Here is a 7,269-nt window from a genome sequence, read left to right as displayed (position 1 = left end):
ATACAGTTCCCTTTTCCTCCGAGAGAGCGAGCAGAGTGAACAGAGAAGACAGACTGGTTTCTGCCCTTGGCTGCACAGCCATGCCCTGAGGCCGGGCTTAGGATTTTGTAATTCCCAAAGTCAACTGTCTCTTCCCCTCTCCATCCTTTAGGAACTGTCTGCAGTATCTGATGCTGTTGAGAGCTCTCATACCCTTTAAACTCTCTCTTCTCTGGCTTTCTGAGCTTTCTTCCCACTTTTGATGGCATTGTAGGAGCTTTTAAACATCTCTCTCTCATACCAACCCCAGAAATAAAGTCATTCACCAAATTCCTTTACTTAGCCCCTTGTCTCCTAACTCTTTGACCACTACATTTTGGAAACACTCTCCTGACAACTATCGCATCTTTGCAGTTCTCTGTTTCCATCTCCAATGCCATGTCTCTCTGAGCATCAGCCTTGAGTTTTCAATTACATATTTATTAGTCGTTTCCATATGGACATCTCACTGAATCTGTCATACTAAACATGTCTAAAATATGTATGTTTACATGGTACATGTATGTTTGGTAGTGGTAATGCATTACATTCCCACAGATTTTTTCCCAGTTACAGCGTTACTATTCTAATCACTCAGACTAGAACACTCAGAGCTATCTATGAGTCTTCCTCTCACTCAAACTGCATATATTATCTATAAACAGATCCTGTTGACCTCATCTTCTAAAAATCTCTTACATGCTCTTTTTTATATCATTGGATAATAGTTTAGTGTAGTGGTTAATATCATGCACACTGGAGCCAAATCTATTAGGTTCAAATCCTGACTCTCCTACTATTTACTAATTATGAAACCTTAGGAAAATTATTCAACTTTTCATCTGTAAAGATGGGGATTATAATGGTGATCCACTTTACATGATTGACAACCAAATACGTGAATACATGTATAGCAGGATTAACCATATGCTTAGCCGACCTACTTCAACCTCCTAACCAACCAGAAGAACTATATTTCCCTGCTCTCTTGCATCTAAGTGGGGCCATGGAATGTGGGCAGAAGTGTTGTGTCACCTTTACTCAAAGGCAATTAAAAAGAAGACATACTTTTCCTATGTTCTCATTGCCAATGAACACACTACACAGATCTCAGCCTCAGAATTCTCTGCACACCAGTATTTCCAAAATAGCTTCATGAGAAAGGAAATTTGTGTAGTTTCAATGATTTAGTGATGCTATGGTTTGGGTATTTGTCTCCTCTAAATCTCATGTTGAAATGCGACCCCAATTTTGGAGGTGGGGCCTAATGGGAGATGTTTGGGTCATGGAGGTGGATCCCTCACAAATAGATTGATACTATTCCCTGCAAGGAGGGGAGGATGAGTGAGTTCTCACTGTATTAGTTCCCATGAGCGCTGGTTGCTAAAAAGTTTGGCATCTCTCCCCTCTCTCTCGCCATACGATCTCTGCACACACCACCCGCCTTTGCCTTCCATTGAGTGGAAGCAGCCTGAGGCCCTCACCAGACGCATATGCTGGTGCCATGCTTCTTGTACAGTCTGAAGACTGTGAGCCTAATAAACCTCTTTTCATTATAAACTACCCAGTCTTGTGTATTCTGCCATAGCAACACAAATGAACTAAGACAAGTGACAAACATAAAATAACTTGTCTTTTAGACAATATTGATGCCTGAAATTCCACATTGAGGCATTTTTTTTCTCTTCATAGCCTGATAATGGTAAATACCTTCTGACACCTTAGGATGGATGAATTTCTAAGAAATATTCCTGGAAGCAAGTTTGTACAGAGTGTAGAGAAAATGTTGGGTAACAAAGCAGGAGTGGAGGAGGGTTAATCAGCGAGCCAAAAAGAGTAAACTGAAGGCTTTTATAGTTTTGCCTGCTGTGCTGCATGGAATTACATCCCCCCAAAACATATGTTCAAGTCCTAACCACAGGTACCTGTGAACATGAGTTTATTTGGAACTAGGATCTTTGCAAATGTTATCAAGTTAAGATGAGGTAATATGGGATTGGGGTGGGCTCTAAATCCAATGACTGGTGTCTTCATAAAAGAAAGGTGAGGGAGAGTTGAATATAGCGACACAAAGGAAACACAAGAAGGAGACCATGTGACAATGTAGGCACAGAATGGAGTGTTGCAGCCAAGCCAAGAATGGCAAGGATTGCTGGAGCCACCAGAAGCTAGGAGGAGGCAAAGGATTCTTCCCTAGAGCCTTCAGAGGGATCATGGCCTTAATGGCACCTTGAGTTCAGAATTTTAGGCTCCAGGACTGTGACAGAATAAATTCCCGTTGTAAGCCGTTCAGTCGGTGGTAATTTTTTACAGCAGCCCCAGGAAACTAATATGCCTGCTCAACACCCTACCCTGAATTTTAAGTTCATTTTATGGAATCATTTTGAGTTTGGAGTTTGATTTAATCCTTTTCAGTAATTAACACTCTTCATTTTTTACCCCCAAATATGTCACACTGGCTCTACTCTTACAACAATTGTATTTATCTATCTTTTGGTAATGGGGCTGCCATCCCTTGCAGAATGAAAAGTAGAGTGTGTATGCTCACACCTCCCAAAGTGAGGGAAAACCCACTCCCCTTACACTTTGTTTCATGGGAGCTTGCAGACTTTTTACTCATGTCACTGGCAAAAATCATTTTACATAAACTATATTTCAATCTACTATAATATTGGTACAATTTCTAATACTGTACCATAAATAATAATACAGAATTTCTTTCTTTTTTCTTTCTCTTTCTCTTTCTCTCTCTCTCTTTCTTTCTCGGAGTCTCGCTCTGTCTCGCCCAGGCTGGAGTGCAGTGGCGCAATCTTGGCTCACTGCAACCTCTGCCTCTGGGGTTCAAGCGATTCTCCTGCCTCAGCCTCTGGAGTAGCTGGGATTACAGGCGCGCGTCACCGCGCCCGGCTAATTTTTTTGTATTTTTACTAGAGACGGGATTTCACCATATTGGTCAGGCTGGTCTCAAACTCCTGACCTCAGGGGATCCCCCCGCCTCTGCCTCCCAAAGTGCTGGGATTACAGGCGTGAGCCACCGCACCCGGCCCACAGAATTTCTTAAAAAGTCATTGTGTTCAGTCTTTATGGATCCTCTAAATTCCAGCTGCTCAGCCTCCAGGAGCTAAATGAGATCACTTAAAGGTCGACTGTTGGGGCCTCCGAGGCGCCTCATAGACAATCAAATGGATCTCTGGGTTTGTGTGTGTGTGTGTGGGGGGAGGGGGGGGGTTCTGTTTGTTTGTTTTTGCCAGAAAAACACTCCACCAAGAAGGTTTTTATAACCTACTGGAGGAGGAGGATGGAGAGTGGGCACGAAAGGACTAGGATGAACATGCCATAAGCAATCTAAATGCCACTGCAATATTGCCTGGTGAGGACCTGATTATTGATGTTTTAAAGCTAAGCGTTCAGTTGTCACTCGACCCAGTAGTGAAACAATGAACTCTAAAATATCTATTTCGGCTCAAGCTTTCTTATGTGGAGAGGTAATCCACCCGAAAGTATCCCCAGCCTGTACCTAATACAGTGCCCAGCACTAAAGCAGCTCAGATGCCAGTGAACGGTGGCCACTGGGAGGCCTGTCAGTGGATGCCAGTAGCGGTCTCTTCACAGAAAAACTCCCCTCTGCCAGATCAGTATTTTATGAGCTGTGAACCAAAACTATTGCTACCACCATCACTATAATTCTATCCACAGTAATTATCATAAAGGCCTAACAATGCCTTGTAGATGAATATTCTGAGTAACTGTTCTATAACCAGGAGATTTAACACCGCACCAAAAACCAGTAGAGGGTTATACTTTACTGGGCACAAGTAGGTTATGATAACGAAATTCTAGTTTAATCTGTGAAGAGATGTGAATGTAACTGAGACACACTTGAATGGAATATACAGATGAGCTTTATTTTTATATCTGGCATGCTTGGATCCATGCCGACCCTCCAGCTGCTGGGGCCTGCCCTTAGGGGCTATGGACCGCATGACTCTATCAGCGGCACCGCCGCCGCCTCCGCGCTGCCTGCGCTCCCCGACCATTGGGCCCGGCAGGCGCTTCCTGGGGGCGTCCCTACCGGCTCCAGCCCTTGGGATTCGGGAGCGCCCTGCTAGGAAGCCAGAGCCCCGCAGGGGACCGCGGCGTCCAGGCCGCCTAACGCGCGCCCCTCGCCCGGCGCCCCGAAGCGGCCCCGAGGGGCGGGAGCCGAGGCGAGCGGCGAAGCCGGGCCGGGGGCGCAAAGCGCCCCTAGAAGTGCGGGCTTCCCCCACCCCCGGCAGCGACCCCACCTCCCGCCCCCGCTGCGTGCGCGCGTGTGTCCCTCTGTCTGTATGCTCTCTCGACGTCAGTGGGAATTTCCAGCCAGGAAGTGAGAGAGTGAGCGAGAGAGAAAAGAGAGAGAAGTGCACCAGCGAGCCGGGGCAGGAAGAGGAGGTTTCGCCACCCGAGCGGCCCGGCGACGCGCTGACAGCTTCCCCTGCCCTTCCCGTCGGTCGGGCCGCCAGCCGCCGCCACCGCCCTCGGCCTGCACGCAGCCGCCGGCCCCGCTCCCGGAGCCCAGCGCCGCCGAGGCCGCAGCCGCCCGGCCAGTAAGGCGGCGCCGCCGCCCGGCCACCGCGCCCTGCGCTTCCCTCCGCCCGCGCTGCGGACATGGCGCGGCGCTGACTGGCCTGGCCCGGCCCCGCCGCGCTCCCGCTCGCCCCGACCCGCACCCGGGCCCGCTCGGGCTCCGGCCAGCCGCCGCCTCTTCCTTCTCCAGCCCGCAGGCCCGCGCCGCTCAGGAGGGAGAGCCCACCCGCGCCAGGAGGCCGAACGCGGACTCGCCACCCGGGTAAGCCAAACTCGGGCGAGTGGGGGCCCGGCAGGGGACGCGTGGCCTGAGTCCCGCCGCCCAGCCCTCCGCACCCCCTCCAGCCCCACTCGTACTTCCTCATTCCTGCGCTAACCGCTGGGCTAGACCGTGGGAGGAGGTTGACAGTAGCTGAGAGGCACATGGGATTGGCGACAGCAGGGAAAGACACATCCGGACCTCGCAGTGGCTAGTCGGCCGAAGGGCCGCGGCCGCCCGGCGGTCATTTCTCTTCACGTCCCTCCGCGGGGCAGGAACGCGAACCGGAGGCGAACTCTCACAAACTTTTAAAATCCCCAACCCCAGCCCCACCTGGGGGACGGTGAGAAGGTTGGAGTGCGCTGCGGCGCGGAGGAGAGAGGGAAGGTGGTTGGTGCAGTGCAGAACCAGATTTCACCTAGGGGCGTTCCATGAAATGAAAGCAGAAGTGCTTGTCAGTCCTCTTGGCTGGGAAAGCCCTCTCCAGCTCCCCAGAATTGAATAGGAGAGTCTATTCATCCCTCTCCTACTTCTAAAAGAAGCCTGGCCCTCTCTCTGTCTCTTTCTCTCCCCCTCCCCCCACTCCATGCGCGCGCGCGCGCGCGCACACACACACACACACACACACACACACACACACACACAGATACACACACACACGGTATAGTCACCTGCTATAGGACTTGATTCTGATCCTCTGGGGCCTGGCATTTGAGAGAGAAAATAAATTACCTACTTGGATAGAGCACTTTTTAGACTTGATTATGTAAAACTCTTGGACAGTGCCACCATGCATTATGCATGACCTCTGAAACAAAAATAATGTAAAAACAAGGCCTATCCTAAATGCAAGTTTTTCTATGGTTCTTAAAAACAGGCACGAGGGAATGTTTGCCCTGACTTACTGGTTTATCCTGAAACTCAAATGGGACTTAATGATACAGGATTTAATTATCAAGATTTAAGACATTTTCATGGACTTTGTTAAGTAGAGGTTTTCAGCATTACAGTTTATGAAATAACCATATTTAACTCAAAGATTTTGTTATAAAGCTCATAATCTGAAAAAATGCTTATGGTATTACTAAAACATTTGATAGCTCTGGCATCAAAATATTCTACACACTGGTGATCTTTAGTAAATACTAAAGGTTAGGGTCAAGATGTTCAATAATTTTTTTCTAGCAGAATCCCACAACTGAATATTGTCAAGCAGTTTAAACTGCATTCGTGTTTGTTACAACTTTAAAAGGGAAACTTAAAACTGAAGTATGTTGTTTTTCTGATTTTAATATTGTGCTTTCTAGAGATGAATCCTTTTACTGTTTGAGGTACTATAGGAATTATGTATTTAAATGTATGTATTTAAATTTGAAGCAGTGTACTTTTTTGAGTTTATAAATTTGGGAAGACAGGAAATAAAAAGATTTGTTTCCTGTAGAATTTTACATTCATGATTTAATTGAATTGCTAAAATGAAAAGAACATGCACGATTAATGGAGACTTGGAATCTGAGATTATTCATCCATATTGATACACCTGCAATTCCTAAATGCCCTCCCCTGCTTGTTTAGATAAAATGTCTTCCTGGGCTGCAGCCTACTGGACAAACTTGAACACAAAGGAACACACGTTATATGTACGTTTAATACTGGAACCGAAAAGCTGCTTGCAGTGAAAAGCAAACCACTTCTAAACTCTTTGAGACTTTTTAAAGAAAGTAGTGTAATCCTTTTAGGGGTTGGTGGTGTTGTGAAAATCTATTATCTTTTTTCTGAAATTTCATTCTTATGTGCGGCATTGGCACTCACTTGTGCTGAATAAATGCCCCTGTTTTTCAAACCCAGATAGTAAATACTGGGGGTATACATACAAAAATAGTCCTTCCCCTTTGTAAGCATTGCTTTGATCTTTGCACTTCCTTTTTACTCTACCTCTTAAACAAGATCTGTGATGATTGAGTTGATTAAAGCACAATTAATCTGAAATAGGCAGAATTTTAGATTTAGTGATCATATTCCTTACATTTCTGTTGTTACTGTTCCTGGAAACAAATTGAAGTAGTTTGAGAAACCAATATTTATGCAGGTTGTTTTAACTACACTTTTAGACTTGCAAATAATTGATTAAGTAAGTTACTACCTTGACTTTCAGGGATTGCTCATTGTGGTAGATACGAGGTCTAGATAGGGAATTGGCAGCTACATGAATGTTGGACTATCATTCCATCAGCAAGACCTTATTTTTACTTAATTTATGAGAGGTATTTCTCTGTTCAGAAGAGGTGAAAGTTCTGGCTTCTGAGGGGAAGTGGTTACTTCATAACCTTCAATTGGTTTGAACTTGGGAGAAGTAAGAAAAGTAGTCGATATTTTCAAACAATAAAATAATTGTATCTGAGTTGCTGTATGGATTTTTGATGAAGGAC

The 7,269-nt window shown here is 46.2% G+C and overlaps 1 protein-coding gene across 6 annotated transcripts in view; it reads left to right on the top strand.

Annotated features, from left to right (window-relative positions):
• Nucleotides 1-4,412: 4,412 nt before the first annotated feature.
• The window catches only part of NFKB1 (nuclear factor kappa B subunit 1), a 117,258-nt gene continuing 114,401 nt past the window's right edge, over nucleotides 4,413-7,269 (top strand). For 5 of the 6 annotated variants that reach the window (XM_058432630.1, XM_032177572.2, XM_032177496.2 and 2 more), the window contains exon 1: nucleotides 4,413-4,843. The gene's annotated coding sequence lies outside the window, so the exon portion shown is untranslated. The remainder of the gene's footprint in view (nucleotides 4,844-7,269) is intronic. The other variant, XM_058432627.1, reaches the window with a different exon arrangement.

Source organism: Hylobates moloch, unplaced genomic scaffold (assembly GCF_009828535.3).
Source record: "Hylobates moloch isolate HMO894 unplaced genomic scaffold, HMol_V3 SCAFFOLD_2, whole genome shotgun sequence".
NCBI lineage: Eukaryota > Metazoa > Chordata > Mammalia > Primates > Hylobatidae > Hylobates > Hylobates moloch.
Note: the sequence above shows the minus strand (reverse complement) of the source record. Positions and strands in the feature narration are given on the sequence as shown.